The sequence below is a fragment of the Delphinapterus leucas genome, chromosome 21 (assembly GCF_059928025.1).
Source record: "Delphinapterus leucas isolate spDelLeu-1000000601 "Yukka" chromosome 21, BTC_Dleu_Yukka2, whole genome shotgun sequence".
Classification (NCBI taxonomy): domain Eukaryota; kingdom Metazoa; phylum Chordata; class Mammalia; order Artiodactyla; family Monodontidae; genus Delphinapterus; species Delphinapterus leucas.
This window is the reverse complement of record NC_143149.1, coordinates 4,414,602-4,436,125: the sequence shown is the minus strand read 5'-3', so window position 1 is coordinate 4,436,125 and position 21,524 is coordinate 4,414,602. Positions and strand designations below refer to the sequence as shown.

General features: G+C 39.3%; 1 long non-coding RNA gene across 1 annotated transcript in view; it reads left to right on the top strand.

Moving 5' to 3' along the window:
• LOC149744415 (uncharacterized) overlaps positions 1 to 21,524 on the top strand; it is a 302,003-nt gene that overhangs the window by 265,455 nt on the left and 15,024 nt on the right. Inside the window, exon 6 of the long non-coding RNA XR_016391067.1 lies at positions 3,279 to 21,524. This exon is cut by the window's right edge and continues 15,024 nt beyond it. This is a non-coding gene — a long non-coding RNA (uncharacterized LOC149744415). The remainder of the gene's footprint in view (positions 1 to 3,278) is intronic.

Below are 21,524 nucleotides of genomic sequence, written 5' to 3'. Positions count from 1 at the left end.
TGTGTCCTGAATTCTTACTGGATGTCAGTTCTAATATTTTGAATCTTCACATGTTCACTTCCACTGGGACATTGATCTCCTCCGTTCCAGGGTTCATCTAGGGGTAAGGTTTGACAAGAAGGCAATTGTTGCAACACTGCATTGCCAGATGAAAAGGCCTTGAACAGCACTTTCATAATCTCACTGCCCTCTTAAAATAAGAGCAACAACTATTTACCCTTTTCTATATGAACTTGTCGGGTTTTCAGGCCTATCTTAATATGTCATTTTACTTATCACTCCCTCTCCACCAGCCTTCCCTCTGTCTCTTACGTTTTAGTGTTCCCCTGTCCCTTATTCTCCTTTCTTCCTCCCTCCTTTTTCTCCTGTCCCACTGTCCAGAAATAACATCAGGTTCTCACCACTGTCCCTGATTCCACCTTTTCTCCCTCTTTGTCAGTGCTAAGTGATCTTCTTACCTATCAAAGTTCTAGTAGATGGTGATGACAAAAATGAAGACCAGTATCCTCCATCAGGACGTCCTTTCCCTTTGACCCCTTCTCATCCTCATCTCCTGTGAATTGTTACATTGTCCCGGCACCTGGTGAAAGGGTGTAAAACCTGAGCCTGACAGTGAACGAGTGTTTTCACCAGGTGCAAGGGTTATAATTGTTTAACCCTTAGTGCAACACACAAATTTCGTCTAATAAAATGCACTGTGATACCGTTTGTTTCCATTCCCCACATAACGTAGCACTGCTAAGCACCCAGTAGGCATTCAGACAAACACTTATTTTGATGGATCAATTCTTGGTCATAGAATACATGTCCACATTTCTCAGAAAGTTGTGTAAGTTAGCCCCTTTTCTATGTGACCACAATAAGAATTCTCTTTTCTAAAATGATACATATTTTTAATTTTATTGGAGTATAGTTGATTTACAATGTTGTGTTAGTTTCAGGCATACAGCAAAGTGATTCAGTCGTATATATACATACAGTCATTCTTTTTTAGATTCTTATATAGGTTATCTCAGAATATTGAATAGAGGTACCTGTGCTATACAGTAGGTCTTTGTTGGTTATCTATCTTATATATAGTAGTGTGTATATGTTCATTCCAACCTCCTGATTTATCCCTCCCTACCACATTTCCCGAACGTAACCATAGGTTTGTTTTCCATATCTGTAAGTCTGTTTGTTTTGCAAACAAGTTCTAAAATGAAACATGTTAGTATGTTGGTTATTAAGTCCTAAAAGTATTTCAGCTAATTCTGATGACATTCGGGGATAATTTTTAAAAAGTTAATGAGTTATGAGAATTATTCGGGGACTAGAGAAAATAACTAATACAACATTCATCTCTCAATCTTAAATTAAAAAAATGAATACATGTGAATTTGCCCATCTAACCAGACTTGTATGAAGAAGGTCACTACTTTGGATTTTTCATTTACTTGTGACTTTCACTACCAAGTTTTCTCATAATAGAGGGTACAATGGGGGCTGTGTATAATTATCATCTTTTAACTTTCATCTACCCTTGATTGCTTGGCACCAGGGTCTTACTGTTATATACCTGCAGTGACATGTTCACATAACTCTGCTACCTCTAGCTTTTTATACCAGTCTGTTTGTTCTTGTCATTAGGAGGATCGATTAAGACAAAGATGTAGCTTTATGCTTTCCTTTATGTGAAGGCCCTGTGGTATATTGTGGTCCATCCAAAGATGCCTCTGATTATGTAACTGCATTTACTGAATAGAACCTGAGCCTAACTGTGAATGAGTGTTTTCACCAGGTGTAAGAGGCCATTTGTCAAAACTGACCTTTTCTGTGAAGCAGCTACAACTGTTAGTTGACTCGAGTGTCAGAGCTCCAGCATAAGATAAGGGTGTCAGCCAGGAAATTTTTTTCTCATTTGATAATAGGTTTCAGAAAGAGTTACAGACGGACTTGACGTTTCTGTCTACGGTCGAAAACTTAGCGTGAAAAGTGCCCAGAGCAATTTAGATGCCTACCTTTGAACCGAGTTATATATCACAGTTTTAGTTTCTTTGTAGATTGCTCATAAAATCATAACTCTTCGAGCAATATCTTGCTTTCACTTATCTTGTTTTAGTGCCAACAAAAGTAAGGAATAACAAATCTTTTATTAAAACCAAATTTCTCTACATGATGCATTATTTTATAGCATCTATACTATCAATACATTAATACACAGTAGATGATGGAAACCCTTTAAAAACTTAGATTATTTAGCATAAATGCTTAATTAATGGCAACCTACAACTGATTGTAAAATCAGGTGCCATGGTTCTGTAAACAAAAGACAGAAGATAACAACTCAGGAAACATGAGAAGCACGAACCAGTTAGAAAAGCTTCATCAGATAAACTTTCAACAGGATTATTAAGAGGAAAGTTTCTCAATGCAGCAGACTGTAGACATCCTTCTACATGTTAGCATAATACTTATTTTAACTTGACAAGGTCCCCGAAATTTGTTAGGCCTTGCAGATTTTATAGAGATGACTAAAGCATCATCATGCAAAACAGAAGTGTTAAAAGAACACACAAGAGATGCTTTTGATTAAAAATAGGAAGTATAGCACTCTCTAGTGCCAAAGGTAGGACAGTGGGAAAATAATGAAACTGAAGAGATTTAAAGGCAAAGAAAGGTATTTAACATTAAAATCATGGAGTGTGATAGGCCTCAAGCCTACTTCCATGATAGAAAGCATCCTGGCAAGAAACTAATGTGCCTTGTAATGGCTAGAGCAAAGTCAAGTCAGCCATATGGAGAACTAAAAATACGCTTCTTGTTAAATCCACCAGTGGTGGTGGAGATGTCACCTTGAAGGTAAGGAGAGCAGAAACATGAACTTTTTAGAAGAAATACATGTTAAGTATGAGTTTATATACATAAGAACACCAAGTTCAATTAAATAAAATAAAAGCAGCATGAACAAAACTCAGTGCTGAGCTCTTGATGCAATCCCATTCCTTCAAGGCTTTGATTATCCTTAACCCCGTTGTGTGTGTGTAGATACATCTGTTGGCTTTGAATGGTACTGTGGAACCATGAAAATTACTCTGTAGACCGAAACTGCAAAGTGATCTAATAAATGGCAAAAAATCATGTTTTTTCCATGACTTTTATAAATTTTGGTCTAAATAATAAATACTCCTTTTTGGTCATTAATAATGTACAGGGAAATGAAAAACAGTAAGATTATTCACTGTAATTAGACACATTGGAAACATTGAGAAGTGTTTTTTGTTTTTTTTGTTTTCCAGCCAACAAACAACAGTAGATATTGAACGTTATTCCGACAGTGACTTCATTTTCTTCACGTGAGGGCGGAAAGTGGTGGCATCTTAGGTAAGTGTGGATCAGAGAAATCTCTTTGACCTAGTGCTGGTCCGACTGCGTGGCTCCTTCCCTGGGTCCTATACTCTGCGTATCCTACACCCGCCTGCCTTGGAGTCAGGATTCCTATTGGGAGAGGACATGTGGTTGCTAAATTTACAGTTGCGTGGGATGGCCAATTCTTGGTAAATAGGTACAAGAATAGTTTTCAGTAGTGCTTTTTTCCCTCATTGTACAACTCCTGATATGGGGTGAGCATCTTTTCTGTGCCTACATCCTACACTAATTGTCATATTCTGAGTTGGGATCAGCTATCATTTTATCCTTGTGCCATTGATGTTGTGGAATATTGCCGAGTTCCTTTTAGTATGAGCTTCTTACCCACTTCTAATCCTTGGGACATTTTCATCCTTTTCATTAAAACCACTTTCCTTATTGATGTGGATCAGTTTGGCTTCACTAAGTTCCTCTGGCTGCATATCTAGAGTTTCTAGACCAGCAGCAGTGACAATAGTCCCATGGTTGACTTCTCCTATGGCTCCATGTACGTTTTATTCTGATTTGACTTCTGGTGGTGTTTTCGGGTTTCTTTGCTGTACTTTTATCTGTATTAGTCACATCCTCTTTGAACTATCGACTTTTGTAAAAATGTTACTTGGTTTTATCACTGGGAGACAAGGAGACAGCACAGCTACGTGCTTTACTGTCTGTGCATGAACTGAATAACAGATGCACAATGAATCACCAATGAAGTTTGAGATATTTGAATGGGCTCTGATCACAATGCACATCTGATATCTACACTGGAGTTTGCATACTGAAGAGCTAGCAGCAAAGTTTGTAATTAATGCAATTACTCATAGTTAATATGAAGTGGTAACTTAAATTTGAGCTGTTGTTGGGACTATATTATCTAACTTAACCATAGTAACTGGAATTCAAGCACACGGGAGCCGTGTGAGCAAAGACAGCTTCTGCATGTGTGTGTGTGGCAGTTTTGTATGCTCTGTTATACTATTTGGTGTGAACATGTTTTTGCTATCGCGTAAGCGGAAATGTTCTCTCTCTCAGGATGTGACCTAAAAGTCAGCCTAATTGTTTCAAGAGGTAACTAGAGGTGCTTCAGATGTTGTATGATGATAGGACTTTCTTGTTGATAACAGTCTGAAGATATTTTATGCTTTCATTCCCAAGAGTACCTTTCTCTAGGGGGAGGAATGTGGGAAATTGGGGGGATTTGGGCACAATGAATTGTTTAAACCTCACAGTTAAGAAAGTCTCAATTTTTTTAATTTACTCTGATTCAATTGATATCTAACATTGTATAAGTTAAGGCATACAAGGTGTTGGCTTGATGAATTCATATATTGCTGTATGGTACCACTGTGGCACTAGCTAATACCTCTATCATGTCACATAATTATTTCTTTTAATGGTGACAACAATTGTCTCTTAGCAGCTTTGAAGTTTATAATGCAGTATTGTTGGCTATTATCACTGTGCTGAGCATTAGCTCTCCAGGACTTGTTTATCTGCTTATGTATCTGCTGGTTGCAAGTTCTACCCTTAAACATCATCTCCCCAGTCCTTGACTCCCATCCCTTGGTAACCACCATTCCACTGTTTCTACCAGTTCTGCTTGAAAAGCCTCAAGTTAAGCCTTAACTTTATATTTAGATGACAGTAAGAATACAACCTGAATAACTACTGACAGGATTTAGAAATTTTTTTACTACTTAAATTATTAAGTATGTTTCTTATATTCTTAGCTACTCATAAAAGGAAGAGAGAGACTCGAGGCTTCTTAATCTCTGAAAGTTTCTTTAGAGCATATGCCCCTGAAAATCACAGAAATTCAGAGCTTGAGAGCATGGGCTCCTCTAGTACAAATCTTTTAACAGAGGAGAAAATAAGGAATCAGAGAAAAGGAAACAAATAGAAGTAGGATCATGTTTTTGTCCAATAACCCAGGGCAGATAAAGTATTTCTGTGAAGTTTACAATCTGGAAAGTACACTTCTGTATCTGTTATTTGACTGAATTCTCACAACAGCTCCCTGAAGTTGGCGAGCAGGAATTAAGGTCACTGTGCCAGTGGGAAACAGACTTAAAGAAATAGAATGTCTTTGCTGAGGTGACCCAGCTCCTGACAGGAACGTTCATCTCCTTACCCCGGCACTGAGGCTGTATGTTACCCACCTGTGGTATTGTGTGTGGAAATTGTTTCTGTTTCCGCTCATGTGTGTAGACCCTCATTTACAGAAACAATTAAAGCTTTGAGCAGTTTCCCTGCAGAAGTCCTTGGCAAATCTTGATCTCTTTTTCCAAAGGTTTGCAGGTAGTGTTACTCTAAACTGCAAGATACAGCTTTGCTGGAACTATTAATTCAGGGTCAAGCAGGAAGCTTTCAGTAGCTGTCTACAAAATGAAAATGATGAAATGGTTTACTCTGGGAATGCAGCCTGTATTGCTGTTAACTCATTTGCATACTGTTGATGCTTTGCCTGTGGATCAGTCCAGGTGGACTCGGTGCTCTGTTCTCCTGGGTTTCCCTTCGTTTCTACTGCTGTCTAAGCGGTATGGTAATGACTTCATTAATTGGTTGCCGTCATCAAAGGGCTTCTAGACTTTTCAGACAAGTTTTTATGTCACATACCCATATTCATAATTTCTTTTCTGCCAAAATACTTGGTATTTAGACAAAGTTAAAGATATACGAACACAAATTACATAGATGTCTAAAGGAGTTAAAACGTTAGGCACATTTGAAGGAGAATGTCCATTGTTATTGAAAGAATTTGAGTTTTCTATATCTGTGCTTTGTATGGAAAGCAGCCATCCTGAAATAAGAAGATGCTTACTATAGAAATGATGGTGACATTTCCAAAACATTCATAACTTAAGTATATAGAATTACACCTGTGATTTCTCCAGTGAATCTTTCATGCTCAACTTCCCTATATAGAAGGTTTAAAGATGGATAAAATTTTCATGCAGAAAATTGCGTGTCCACAGCAAACTTGGTGTGATAGATGAATCACAAAAATACCTTTGGATCTTTTGTGTCAGAGTATGGTAAATAAAATGAGTGGTAAATTTAATGGTGTAGACACTTGCAGTGTATTTGTGGGATTAAAACATTTACACTGAAAATACTACTGATGTAATGTCTTACATGGACTTTTTCAATAACATACAATTAATCAATTTCCCCTTTGTCCTTCATGATTATAAAAGGTCAAATAACTTTTTCTGTAAATAGTAATTAACTTTGAATAATTCTATTAGAATTTGTATGTTTCAATTTTTATAAAACTTAATCAAATTATAAGGTAAAAGAGCCACTATTTAAAAATTCATTCAAATTTTTCTGAGACTTAAGCTTGGCGAATCATAATTTAGCCCCATGGGATAATATACACCTGAGACTGTACTTGGAGTTATCTGCATGTAACAAGCAATTTGTTCAAGGTGAAAATTCTTAAACACATATGAGGTTTGCACATTTCCTAGAGGCTCACATTAAATCCATCCAACAGTCAAATGATCTTGCCACCAGCTTCCCCCCAGAAAACTGACATTTGTAAGGCTAAATAAAATACATCATGGGAAAATCCAGAAAAGGAAGAATGATTATGCATCAAAGGGGAACATATCCTAGGTTTTCCCATCTTGCCTAACAGTTCAAACCTTTGTATAATGATCATGTCAAGAACAACATCTATTCTTGTGAGTTGTCTATGTATTGGGCTTGACAACTCAAGTTCAGTGTATGAAACTGAAATAATTGTTCTACATATGAGAGAGGGTTTTAAAAATGAAATTATTCTGGGTTATGATCTTAAGGAGTATGCTTGACTATCCCTACCACCATGGTGTCTTTATCTCATAAAGACATCTGAAACATGCTGTGGTAATAGTGATGCACCAAGTTGGGAAGGTGTTTTAGATAATACGTGGACAATAGCAATTCAAATGAAAAAATGTTTCACATATTTTTAGAATTATAAGTACTTTCTGTTTTAGAGAATTACATGTATAATTTAGGGAAGACAGATTGTAAACTTAATTAAACATAATCATTTTGTGCTCTTAACGTTCTTAATTTATTAATGGTTATCCTTGGCAGTTTTAAAAGAATTTCTAAAGGTAATTTTTTCCTGGCTTTACCCCTGCAAACACCCTCATGTATCATAGCTCTGTGCCTGGGCTTGTGTTTCTTTGAATTTTAATAGAACTTTTATAGACTCTTAAAGCATTGGGCATTTTATTTTATTTTATTTATTTTTTAAACATCTTTATTGGAGTATAATTGCTTTACAATGGTGTGTTAGCTTCTGCTGTATAACAAAGTGAATCAGCTATACGTATACATTATATCCCCATATCTCCCCCCTCTTGCGTCTCCCTCCCACCCTCCCTATCCCACCCCTCTATGTGGTCACAAAGCACCGAGCTGATCTCCCTGTGCTATGGGGCTGCTTCCCACTAGCTATCTATTTTGCAGTTGGGCATTTTAAATAGGTCTTCGTTCTCTTTCATTTCACTAATTTATATATAGTGCTTACATTTTCTTTTTGAATCATTGTATTCATCTGTCTTGAACAAACGTAAACAGTTTGTGTCCTATTTTGTTTCCTTAGGGGATATTATGCTTCATTTTAACTTTCATTCTATTTGCGTTTGTCCTCTGTTTTTCAAGAGCTTGACAGAAAGTTCTGAATTTCTAGACATTGGATGTTGATGTCAGGTTAGGTTCTGTATTTACTAGCGTGGGGTTTGCTTGCCCATTCTCAGCTGCTTCACCACAGGTCCATCTTCCACTCCCTGATCCCCTACAGGGGTGAGTTGACTTGGTTACACAGAAGTCCTTCTGGCAGTCGGGTAAAAGGGTTGTCCCACGCTGGAACTCGCCATAGAGTAAAGGATAAAGGATAAATTCTGGGGGCATTTTGTAAGTGAGCAGGCTTTAAGTAATCATCTTTTGAGATGAGCATAGTTTACACAAAAGAGAAGATTCCAAAGCTGAATAGTTTTTATCTAAATTGCAGTCAGTATTGACGGAATGACTCATATGGAATCTCAGAAGATTTAATAAAATTAAGTCTATTCACAGCAAATTGGTACCTATTATATAAATGGCAAACTTGTTCTACTTTTATCAGGGAGTTGCATTTCCAAGGCAGCAGATTATAAAACCTCAAAAGTGGGGAAAAACCTTCTTCGCACTTGACAGTAGCGCACTATTCCAAGATACAGCAGAAAAGCCAGGATGACAAATAGTTCTGTCTTCAATGGTGTTTATAACTTTCAGTTATATTACTACCTTTATTTTCTCTCTCATCAGGTATCAGCTTATCTAGCTTCTTAGACTTTTCCTCATAAATCAGACAGTTTTATTCTTCGAGTGATTTTTAAACTCCACGGATGAGTTTGCTTGTTTCTTTAAATTTCAGAAGAAAGTAATTTCCTAATGGCATATTTCTCTAAACACATAGAAAGACCTACCTTTTATAGCCTAGTTATAGCCATGAAAGCATAATTTGCATGAAAAGAATTTGGTTAAAAAACTCATAAGATATTTATGCACTTAAGTATGGATAGACTTGATGGAATGTGAGTTGGCAGTTAAAATATGGTGTCAGTTTAAGAAATTGTGTTGAGTGGTGCCATGAGGATTGGCTTTTTGACCTTTACACTAAATTATCTTCTTGGTTTAGAATAAGAATGAAGCATATTCTCAAAGAATATTTGAAATATAGAGGTATATATTGGTATATGAGATGGTGAAAAATTGCATAGATACAGCTGTAGTTTCTTAAAACCTTAAGAGTTTTATCGGAGGACTTACCTCCCTAAAATATATTTTTAGTCACAATTGTCTAGTTGTTAGAAATGGATTGTTTGGAGTCAGACTGCTGGGATTTTTATCCTTGTGTTACCACCAGGCATGATATTGGATATGTTTATTTTATATCTTTGTGCCATAATTTCTTTATCTGTAAAATGGGGATGATCTCACTCTATTTCACAAAGATACTGTAAAAACTATATATGGGAACATGTGTGTAAAACAAATTATTACATAGCGTGAGATCAAAACGTTAGCTAATATTCCTTTTATTACTATGTGAGAATCACTGTGGGGAATGCAAAATTGAAAACAACAACAACAAAAAGAACTGCTCATCTCTGAAGAGGGAAATGGGCTTGTTTACAAATTCTGCAAGGTAGTAAATTGAACAAAATTGACAGTGGTGAAAGTCTGAACCTTGTGCTCGTTATAGCAAACTTAGAGACGATTGAAAGCTTTTAGATTAGAACTTCCAGATTTATTTCCAGTCTGGATATTTAATATTACTTGAGGCAGTTATTTTTGTGACTCATAATTTTCATTAACTCAGACTTTAATTAAAACGTTTCTGCCTGCAGACACTGTCTTTGAAATCCTAGGCAAGGCTCAGTAGGACTGTTTGTCTGTGACAATATTAAATGTCAGGCTGAAAAATGTCAGCTCAGCAGATGGATAATTGTGTACTTTAACACTTATAACGGAGAGACGTATTTCAGTATAAACTTTAATATCATCAGTGAATAAAACCACAGCTCATACAGGAATAATCTTATTTACATATGCTAATGTACATACATAATGTACACTTATCTAGCACCAGTTCAATAATGCTAATATTACAAATGATAATAAGTATATATGAATCGTTCTTAATATCTAGGAGGTTTCCATGAGACCTAGGTGTCTCCATTCTGTTTCCGAAAGCAGGGTCTGCAATCAGGGCAGCAGGTTGATTTGAGACTTGACTCTGGGTAGGAGTGAGGAGGCAGAGGGAGACGGAAGGAGTGACCAGAGTATGTTATCTGTGTCTCTGCTGCAGGCACCAGGGATTGGGTTTTGCAGGGACATCTGAGAAGCATGTAGAAGGCTTCCCAGACTTGGCTCTGGGCTGCAGCATTTGTCCACCAGCTCTCCTCCTGTACTGGCTGAGGATTTCCTAGTATCAACTACTCTTCACTTCTGTAACACATTTGTACAGGGCCCATTGGTCAGAATTTTAGACTTGGAAGATGATTCTATGACAGAAATCTGAAAGAAAATGGAAAGGAATTATGGTGGAAGGCTTAGTTGGAGGGCCACCTTGCATGAAATTGCCCAGTCTCACTAGCTTTGAAATGAGAGCCAGGCCAAAGGGATGAAAAGGGGCAGCAACTCTTCTTCTCTTCTGTCTGCATCCTGTCCATCCTTTGTGCTGCGCAGATGCATCATTAGGTCTTTTTTGTGCCCAGCTCAGAATGGTGGTAAGTCAGCCACACCTTTATCTTAGGGAAGTAAGTGTAACAGGATGGAGTCCCCGTTGCTGCAGCCAGTTCGGGGCTGTAATTAATAATCTCCCTTTTCCATCACCCATACAGGATGTCCCTTACTCTTGGCCCACATTTTAGCTTGCTGATGGCAGCTGAGGTGCAGAATTTCATCTCTCGGGGGACTTGATCTCCTATCAGTTCAGAACGCTATGATCCCCCTTCATTGTGTCAACAGGCCTAGAAATACCAAGTGATGTCTCAGGGGTTCCTCCAGGTCCCAGATGTCTTGTCCCAGTGAGTAGCAACCACCCTAGATACTCAGGATACTCAGGTCAATTGCTACCACGGTGCAATGTACGCTAATGAGGTAAGTATTCAGGAGTGTAAGTAGGCAGCCCAGCCTTGGTGAGAGGAAAGCCATGCTATGGTGCTCAGGCATGGTCTCTTCCCCACCACCATGCTTATTCCTTATGTGGGCCCATTGGGATGGCTGAGGACAGGGCCTGGCTGAAGGAACCAGACAACTCTTCTTGTCGGCTAGGTTGTTGAACACCTCCTCTGCGGAGGAGCCTTTCTGGTGGACGTGGACATGAGACACAAAGATGCCTACAGTCTGTACTTTATCCCAGAGGCCCATTCACGTACTTTTTCCCCAGACCTCCTTGTTCACCATCTTAAACTTGCTATTTTAAGAATCCTGACCCACAGCCAAGATACTTGCCACTGGCCAGGAGTTCACGTATATTCTTCTCTCAGGCTAACTCAGCCTCTTTACAGACACAGCTTAGTGAACGTAAAGGGGTTTCACAGCAGCATGAAACCCTATCGACTGGGAACATTTTCCCTCACGATGTCTTCAGGGCCACCTGTAAGTGGGTCTGTAGTGGCAACACTATTAAGCAAAAGATGTGTTTCCAGCACAAACACATTTAGCTGCCCATCTGTGAACCAGATCTGAGTGTTTTCTTCTTCCCTGTATGCTGGTCTTAGGGGGCCTCTTTAATGCCATAGGTTGAGCTGACAAAGGTGCTGGTCCAAGAGTTGGGAGGCAATCCTGTTCATGAAACTTGAGACATTTGGATATGCTTGGACCTGATCACCAAGTTGCCATATCCATCACATACGGGGTTTGTGCCAGCTGACCCTACGATGCGGAGATCTGTGGGTATTCACCTCCTGACGTGCAGCTCTGATCTCAGAGTCACTGATGTTCCATGGTCAGACACTGGCTAATTATCAGGACCCAGTGGCATAGCAGGAAGTGTTGACTCTGCTGTAAATAACATGGCCTTGCTCTGGGACCCTAGGGGTCTGTGCTGTGACTCTCTATGGGGGCTTTCCAGACACTTCTCTGCATCTTTAGCTACTAGGGTTATTTATCATAGCACTGGCTTTCCCAGATCACGCAGGTCGCATGGTAGGGATTTTGTAGCACAGAGTGGACCTGACATTCCTCTCTCACTCTAAGCCCCACATGAAACTGGGACCCTTTTGATCCAACCAGTAGATGAGTCAGACTAGTATTTGCAAGAGTGACGTATGCTGTCTCTAAAATCTCAAGGGGCCATCAAGTGCTGGGACTCTTATTTTGCAGTAGGGAGTTCCAGGTGCACTAATCTGTTTGCGTTGGAAGTGCTCCTGGAGTGTCCCAGATCATAGAACCCCTCCCCCCAAAACACTTTACCAATGTGAAAGGCCTCTGAATCTCTTGAGGTTGTTGTTTTCACCCTCTAAAGCACTTGCCACTATACCCTGGAGCAATTACCATACACTAAGCCTGCATGACACTTCGTGGTATAAGATATCCAGTCCTCACAGACTATAGTTTTGAGAGAAAAGGAGTTAACATCATACTGAAGCAGACTGTAGGTGTGCTGTCGCCCTTTCCACATAAGAATGAACTGCTTTCTGATAAGGATTGAAAAGCTTGGATTCATCAGATCAGTAGCCGTGTGCTGAGTTCCAGAGGCGGTGTTGATCTAGTTCAGAGTACACGTCACTTACAGCATAGGAGCTGTAAAAAGGATTTCCACTTGGTTGTTTCTTCTACTCCCCTCTTATCTTCCACTGTCCTTCTAGTTTATGAAGGGGCCATAAACGTGAATTCAAAGGGATATATTGGTAATCAAAATCCACACTTACATAATTTAAGTCTGAGGATGTCGCCAAACTTTTCAAATCTACCTGGATGCTGTATTGCTTCTGGTTTATTAATTAGGTTGAAGGGTGGCAGATTCCAGGGTTTCTACTTGGCCCTTCCTACAATGTTGACTCCATCTGGGTCAGTATATTGATTGGGGGTTATGACAGTTGCCATGTGTATCCACCCCAGATAACTGGGAACATGTGGTTCATTCAGACTCATTGGACCTAAAGTAAAACAGGCTTGGACTACTATTCCATTTATCATCTGGCCTCCAATAGACCCCAATCTACCCAGGAGGCCACTATGACTTTTAGGGGGAGAGTGGAATGGTTCCATAATATATTTGTTTCCTATTGCTCTGTACCGAACTTCCACAAAGTTAGTGGCTTACAAAGCAGTTGCATTATCTCACCATTCTCTAGAAGTTCAGGAACAGCAAGGCTGGTTTCTCTGCTCAGTTTCACAAGGCTGAGATGAAGGTACTGGTTGGGTGATGATCTCATCTAAGGCTGTATGGGGAGGGTCTTCTTCTAAGCTCAGTTTGTAGTGGTTGTGCAACTGGGATCTGCCTTCTTGTTAGCTGTCAGCTGGAGACCTCTCAGCCCCCAGAGGACGATCGCAGGGTCTTACGCATTTATTTCCCTTGCTCCAGAGTATAGTTACTCTGATAAGTGGCCACAGGTCCCGTTGAGGCAGGATTTACATCCCTTCTTAAACTAGGAAGAACAGTTCCATAGTAGCATCTTCTATCAGGCTACATAAGAAAGCCATAAACATTGTCATGATGTTACTGCCCTTCTCACTTGTATGTTTCTATGCAAATAACACAGTGGAAATGATTTTTTTTGAGGGGGGAGTGATATTAATAGCACAGCAGGGAGCATAACATTGGCATCTCCAATTCCCAGATGGAGTAACAGAATGAGCAGTGATCTGATTGTGGAAGTTAAGGTGGTTAAGGTGTGTACACGTGCGCTCACACACACGCGCTCACACACTATACCGTTTACCAGCTGTGTGACACCAAGTGAATTATGTTTCTTCCTAAGTACAGTTCTTTATCTGCAAAATAAATCAGGTCCTTCAAATTCTACTATTCAATGATTCCAACACGGATACTGTTATTTCTTAACGACTTCTAGGCAACTGATGTGTTCATGCACTTATTCTCCTTTTGAAGATGGACAGATGTTCTCTTGAAACACAGGCATTGATTTATAGCGGTAGAAGCCAACGGGGCAGGTATTTCAATTGTAGGGGGGCAACTGTCTTATTGTAGCAGATCTAGAGAATATTTACCTACAACGTGTATGAATACAGTGTACATAATTCCAGGTGAGATGGGCTCTAAGGAAGTGTGACAGACAAAGTCCCAATTACACTAAATGGTGAAAGATGGTGTATCAGGTTTTTGTGGATGGCGACTCGGTGAGCTACTTAGGGTTCAGAAGGGAAGAACGTGCATTTGAAAGACAAAGCTTCACAGAACAAAATTTTATCTGACAAGTACAATTATCCAGACACTTAGTTGAGTGAAGAAATATTTATATAATGTCCACAGTTGTAGAGAACTGTGCAAAACAAAACAAAATTTGTAAGGTCACTTAACTGTGTAATCATTTATGTCTCAGGAAATTGGCTATTAAGCTAAGTTCTAGATTTCAAAATGAAGATTCTCAACTGCATAGCGGTGGCTGGTTACTAGGTGATTTTTCGGAACAGGCCAAATGCAACCAAGACTAGGGGTCATTTTTCTTTGCTTTGTTCTGTGACTAAGAGCTGCCCTTATAAGGTGCAATAGAATCATCCAGATCATTTTCCCAGTGGTTCTGGGAAAATACATCACCATTACTACAAGTGGGAGAACAAAAGCAAAAGACAAAAGTTCCTATTTATAAGGGTTAATAGTGTCAGCTCATCAATAAAAATACACAATATTTTTCACATTTCTGATAAATAGGATTTTAAATACTATTCATTTTCAAGCCATTCTATACATGCATTGTAATTATATCATGTTTTTTTCCCAGAAACGTATTTTTATAAATAGTATTATTTTTCATGTCTGTAGGTTAAACCATACAAGTAATATCTCAAACTTGATTCATTGCAAAAACGTGTTCTCTAGTTTTCATGTAATTCTGTACTGTCACTAAATTTGGACAACTAATTGTACACCTTGGGGAAAATTTCACAAAGTAGCTCTAAAGGTCTAACAAGGATATTGGAGATACCTTGTTTCCCCTATTCTGCTGTTGTCTTTAACTAAAGACCCATAGTAATTTCATTCAATTATCATTTTTAGTAAGTTTATTTTTATTTCCAAACTAAGAACCATGGCTTGATAATTCAGTTTTTTACATAAAATTGTATACAGTCGACCTTTGAACAATGTGGCGGTTTGCCGGGCAGTGACCCTCCGAGCAGTCAAAAATCCACCTGTAACTTACAGGGTCCTCTGCAGCCGCCAAGCGTTCACTATTGAAAACTATCCACTTATAAGTGGACCTGCGGTCAAACTGATGTTCAAGGATCAACTGTGCTCTTCTTCTTTCATTAAGTTATGATGATTACTTTTTCTTGAAATACATATATTACACGTAAGTTTTATTAGCCTAGACACCAAAATCACCAGAGTCTAGAGCTATGTTCAGAATCGCCTTCTTAATTACACGTTTTCGCAATAATGCAATGCCCTTTTGCAGTGTCAAGTCCTGGCCTTGCTGATGCCCGTGGGTCTACAGCTTTACATCTTAGATTCATTCCTCAGCACTGACGTTGCACTGGGCACCTTCCAGTCTTTGCCGATCTTGCATGCAGAGCTCTATAGAAGACTTTTGCTAACAGTTATCCAGCCTCCTTTGGTGTTTCTCTTAAATTCTGAAAATTCCAAAATGACATTCTTCCGAGCTGAGGTGATAGGTTCTCTGCATCTACCTAGTCCAGGTGCTCTGTTCAGAACACAGAATACTGAACATCTAATTTTCTCTCATGTCTGAGATTTTAGGGAATGATGCTTCTCAAATTTCTCAATTGACAGTTATGAACTCAATCAGGACATTGAAGAATCGTAACCACAGTCACTATCATGTTTGTTTGTGGGCCATGTTTCTCCTCATTGGCTCCGGGGATACTGTGGAACTATGCACGTGCTTGCTGGCCTTCAAGGTTGGACGGGTGTCAGAGGTTTAGCAGAAGCTGGGTGGAAGCAGCCTTCTGGTGAGTCAGCCATAAGGAACGTGGGACTGGGAATAACACAGACCTAGATTTCATCCGGACTGGGCGGTTTTTCCTGGCATTGGGCACTAAGCAGTTAACTTCCTCTAGCTTTCTTTTTCTTGATGCAGTAGGCTGCTGTCCACCTTAATGGCTATTGACAAGATGAAAAGAGATACTGTGCACCTAGTAGATTGTACGCCACCTACCGCATAGTAGGTACACTAGAAGTGGTTGGCTCCCTGCCCTGTCCAACGCTGTCAACTCATGGAAGAGTTTGGTCACTGATATGGCGTGGGCTTACTCTGATAGAGGGTAGTTCCACATGTGAATGTGGGCCACTGTGAACAGCAGTCCACAGAGACCACTTCCCAGTTCTACGTTGCAGACTTTCTAGCTGCCACTTCTTCTGGACTCCATGACTGGAGCCTAAGGCTCAATGCTAAGTACATTCATGGCCTTTACCCCCACCCCACCCCGCCAGGGATTTTTTTTTTCCTAGCTCAACAGTAAACATTGTAAATTTTTCCTAGAATTTGACCCAGGAAATTGGCAGGGGTGGCTGGTTACTTTTGGAGGAGAGAAATATGCAGACAGGAGTGGACGGTGTTCTGTGTCCCTCTGCTTTCCAAATGCATCAATATTTGAGATGCTAGCCCTCCACTGGGAGAAGCGATGAACTTTATTACCTTCAGGCTCTGTCCCTCAGGCCTCTTTCGCCGACAGTGCACAAGTGCAGGAGTGTCAGATTGCGCTGCCCATGAGAGTTTATACAAGACATTCAACAGTCTTCCACGTTTGGGGCAGTTAGGCCAATGAGAGTTATGTGATGACTAAAGATGGCCCTTGTTTTCCATATAGGAGGGGCTTCAGAGCAACAGTCTAGGTGGAAGCGTGAGCTTGGGGATTTGTTGTGAAGCTGTGTTTGCATGTCACTCTCACTGTAATATTTAGGTCGTATATTTACGTGGCGCCATAAGTATAAATTTAGAACTTCCCATATCAAGTCTCCACTTGTCTTGGCCGTTTGCTCTATACTGTGTAGATTTAGTCCTTATAGCAAGGTGATTGAGATACTCCTGATTTATGTGTGTAGATATTATTTAGTGGATCAAAACAGACTGAGGGATAATTTATGCAGCGCTAGACAGACACAGAATCTTGCAAGCTCGTGCTGTTGCTTACTTTTTGCTATTTGGTAATTAAAATGACTGTCAACGCTTATCATGTTGCCTTTGAATTATGTTACTTTAATCTTAAGCTATTTTTAGCTTTACTGTTTATTTCTTCACTTCTCATTCTCTTCTCTGGTCATATAGATACTTAACAAGACACACTGTCCATAATTAAGCTGTGTGGTTTTCATTAATGTGGAGAAGTTGATCCCTCTTACTTATCACTAACACGTTTTATATGCACTTTTATTTTGCACAGAAATTCATCTGTGAATATATACTACTGAGCACCTATGGAAGAACTTAAAGCCCCAAAGTTTCTTATTTTCAGCAGTGATTATCACTAATGCTTACGTTCTGCGTTTTTGATCATTTATTTTTTCTAGAAATTGTGTTCATGTGCTCCGTGCCTGTAGAATTACTGAGTTGGAATACAGCACAGGGCCAGCTCTGCAAATACACCTGCAATCCCATTTCCACTTCTTAATGGACTCCAGTCAATGTCTTGGTACTAAAAGCCTTTCACTACTTACTTCACCCTGGCCTTTTTATACTCTTTTTTATTTGCTCATTTTTATAGTCCAGTTGCTCTTTTTTTCATCAAGCGGTTTATAACATATTCTTCCAAGCACAGTAGCTCACCATTTAGAACATCTATAACTTCAGTTCATAATGACTTTCCCCTCCTGTGTTAGTCATATATTCCTTTTTGGAATCGCTAGTAGAAATATGCCTTCAACATAATTCCTGTTTTTTTTTGCTAAACCAACAGGGACTGAAACATGCCCCCCACCGATGTCATTATTAGCCCTCGAGCTGTCACGGGAAAAAAGTGGCATTTGTGAACAATGGCTGTGACCGAAATTCAAGGAGTAAAACATTTTTTTTAAATCATATCTTACAGCACTTTTCCCATTTCTCTTTTTCCACTCAGCAGATAGGGTGGGATACATGTTTAAAAACTGCTGTGAGCTTCTGACATGGGGAGGAATGTGGATGCTGTCCTGCAAGCACCAGGCTTGGGATTGGTAGCAGTGAGCTTACATCGAAAGCTTCACAACTTCGGTGGACAGGGATAAGTTCACTCACCTTTGTCTTAGGGCAGGTCCCTGGCAGTCACCCGGAGCCGTCTACCCGGCCCAGTCATCCTTGCTTCGAAACCTCCAGAGAGTCGGCCAATTATGACGTTTACACAGAGGCTGAGTTAGTTCAGTGTCTGGTATATTTCATGAAAGAACTATCAACTCAGAATCTATGTACTAAGTGTATCCTATACTCCGGGTTCTAGGTTAATACCAGTAAAAACCATTAGGCCTTCATGCCAACCAGTTGATGTGCTGAATTCTGTGGGGTCACTGAAGCTTTTACCCAGTATATTTTTGTTTATTTTTCATTCGTTTTTAAAAATTGAAGTATAGTTGACTTACAATATTATACTAGTTTCAGGATACAGCATGGTAATTTTATATTTTTATTAGTTCTATTCCATGTGAAGTTATTAAGTATTGGCTACATTCCCTGTGCTACATGTTACATCCTTCCAACTTATTTTTTTGATTTTTTTAATTGAAGTGTAGTTGATTTACAATGTCGTGTTAATTTCTGCTGTACAGCAGTGATTCAGTTACACATATATGTACATTCTTTTTTTCATATTCTTTTCCATTATGGTTTATCATAGGATACTGGATACAGTTCTCTGAGCTATAAAGTAGGACCTTGTTGTTTATCCATTCTATATGTAACAGCTTACACCTGCTGACCCCAACCTCACACGCCATCCCACCCCCAACCCCTCCCCCTTGGCAACCATAAGTCTGTTCTCTATGTGAGTCTGTTTCTGTTTCGTAGATAGGTTCATTTGTGCCATATTTTAGATTCCACATTTGAGGGATATCATATGGTATTTTTCTTTCTCTTTCTGACTGACTTCATTTAATATGATAATCTCTAGTTGCATCCAGGTTGCTGCAAATGGCATTATTTCATTCATTTTTTGTTCCGAGTAACTGTGCAACTTATTTTTAAAAGACGATTATTGCTATTATGATGCTATATCTTAAACTACAATGACTTCCATGTGCCACCAATGATTTGTCAGTGCATGTGGAGGCTGCCTTATTGTATGGAAAAAACTCTAGCACTCAAGGGGGGAACGCTACCTTATCTAAGTTCAGCTTCTATCACTAAAATGCTCCATGTCAACAGGGCTTGTCCCTGGTTCCCACTGTGCTTTGGGGACGTTTATTGAACACATGCACAGCCCTGCCACTGTGGCTTCATTTCAGTTCATTCTAAGCTGCTCAGATGCCCTGCAGTGATCCCTCACCCCCCGCAGGGTCATGACCTCACTGAATTAACCGCACAGCGTGTGGCTTTGATACCAATGGCTTGGCCACACTACCAGACTTGATGGGGTTTATTTTTTTCTGCCATCTCATGCTCTGTCTGCTTTCTAGGAGATACGGCTGAACCCATTCAAAATGGTTCTGCGGATTCCATTGCTCAGTATATGGACTTTGATAAAGCTTTTCTTAAAAATTAACCACAGAAAGACCAATCAAATGGTGTGGTAGTTTTTAGCTTTATACTAAACTGTAACACGAATGTTATTTGAGAGTCAGCAATGAGAGGTTTCTGGATGTCTTTCAATGGAAGATATTTAAGCTACCTTTCAATTTTGCCTGGGTTTACATGCAGGGAGTATATCCAGGCAGAATGTGTTCTTTGAGCTTTTTCCAGCTCCCTCTTCCTTGTTGACACAGTCTAAAGACAGCAGAAGCAGGAGGCACAGTCGTCTTTTCATAGGCATCGTTGCCTTCATGGCAAAGAGGTTTGGACCTGATTCCTGAGTAGGAGGCCAAAGCAGTTAAAACCCTGGGATTTTCCACATGCAGAAGAACTTTCTTCTGCTAAGGCAGAAGGAAAGGGTGAGAGAGATGCAGATCTAATCTCAGCATGTACCATACGGACAAATCTGTTCCTGTAGGATGCAAACGTTGTTTTGGAAATAGAATTGATTGGCCCATTTTTTTCTGCACTGATGCCTCTTATGCGGATGAAACACCTTTATTTTTTAAATATAAATATATGTATTGTATTGAAATGTTCCAATGTGTTAATAATACTCTGCTTTCCTCTTAGAAAATGTACCTCTCTGCTTATAAGTTCTTAGCTGCCAAACATCTGCTTAATTGCATTGTGTCTTTTAAGGTAGTGAGATTTTTTTCTATAAAATTTCTTTTTTGGGGTATGAGTATTGCCTCTGCATCAAAGTTTTGAGTTCTGTTCATTTAGATTTACATTTTAGGCTTAATTATAGAGAAGTACAACCACCAATTGGGTTTGATATATTTTTTTTTTTATCAAGGTCCATTTTAAAATTTGAATTTTTTTCTGAAGCCAAGGTATTTTAGTCATCGCTAAGTACTTTGTATAGCCATGAAAATTTCACTGTCACCTGCTGGAGACTTAGAAGAATGAGGGTAGTCAGTTGGCTTAATGAAGAATTGAGTCTAAACTTTTTCATATGCAGGTTAATTCAGATTTATTCTAAACATAGTGCTGTAAGCTAAATAATTCTGTAACAAATTGAAGTAGTTACTTAATAGAATTATAGCTTCCCTTGACAAAGCTACACAAAGTTGAAACATTAATAACTATTGAGTCTTAAATTTGCTTCAGTGCACATTATTTTCACAGCCTATTTCATCAGAACCAGATGAACTTTCTTGTTTTATATGAGACCTGAAACACTTAAATTGTCCCGATTTTCCAAGTGCTATATATTTAGTCAGGTTTATGGGACCAATGTGTCAAATCACCACCACTGAATGCTTCTTAAAAGCACAGATAAAGTTCCGCAATTCTTTGAGGCAGGAAAAATGCTTGTGTTCCACAGCTTTAAGCAGAAAGAGTTGGGAGGCCTGACATTTGAAGTCAGAATCATTGCTAACCTCTTCCATTTGACTAGAATCAGTCAAATGGACACAGGCTCTTAAAATGAAAAATACTTTCTCCTTCCTCCCATTCTGACAGATGCACATTCCCTTTTAAAATATAGTTGAACAACTAATTGAACAGGTTTCAGAAGTGCTGTATCAATTTCCCCATCTGTGTTTCGTTGTTGGTTCAAAGGAGTACAATAAATCAGAGTGAAGATGAAAGAATCGCAAAAAGCATTCAGTCATCAAGGACTTATTGAGAGCCTTCATTGTAAAGAATGCTGAACTAGTCATCAGAGGGATAAAAGAGAAATCAAAGGCATGACTCGGGTCCCAGAGACGTACACGATGGATGATTCAGTATTGTAGCAAG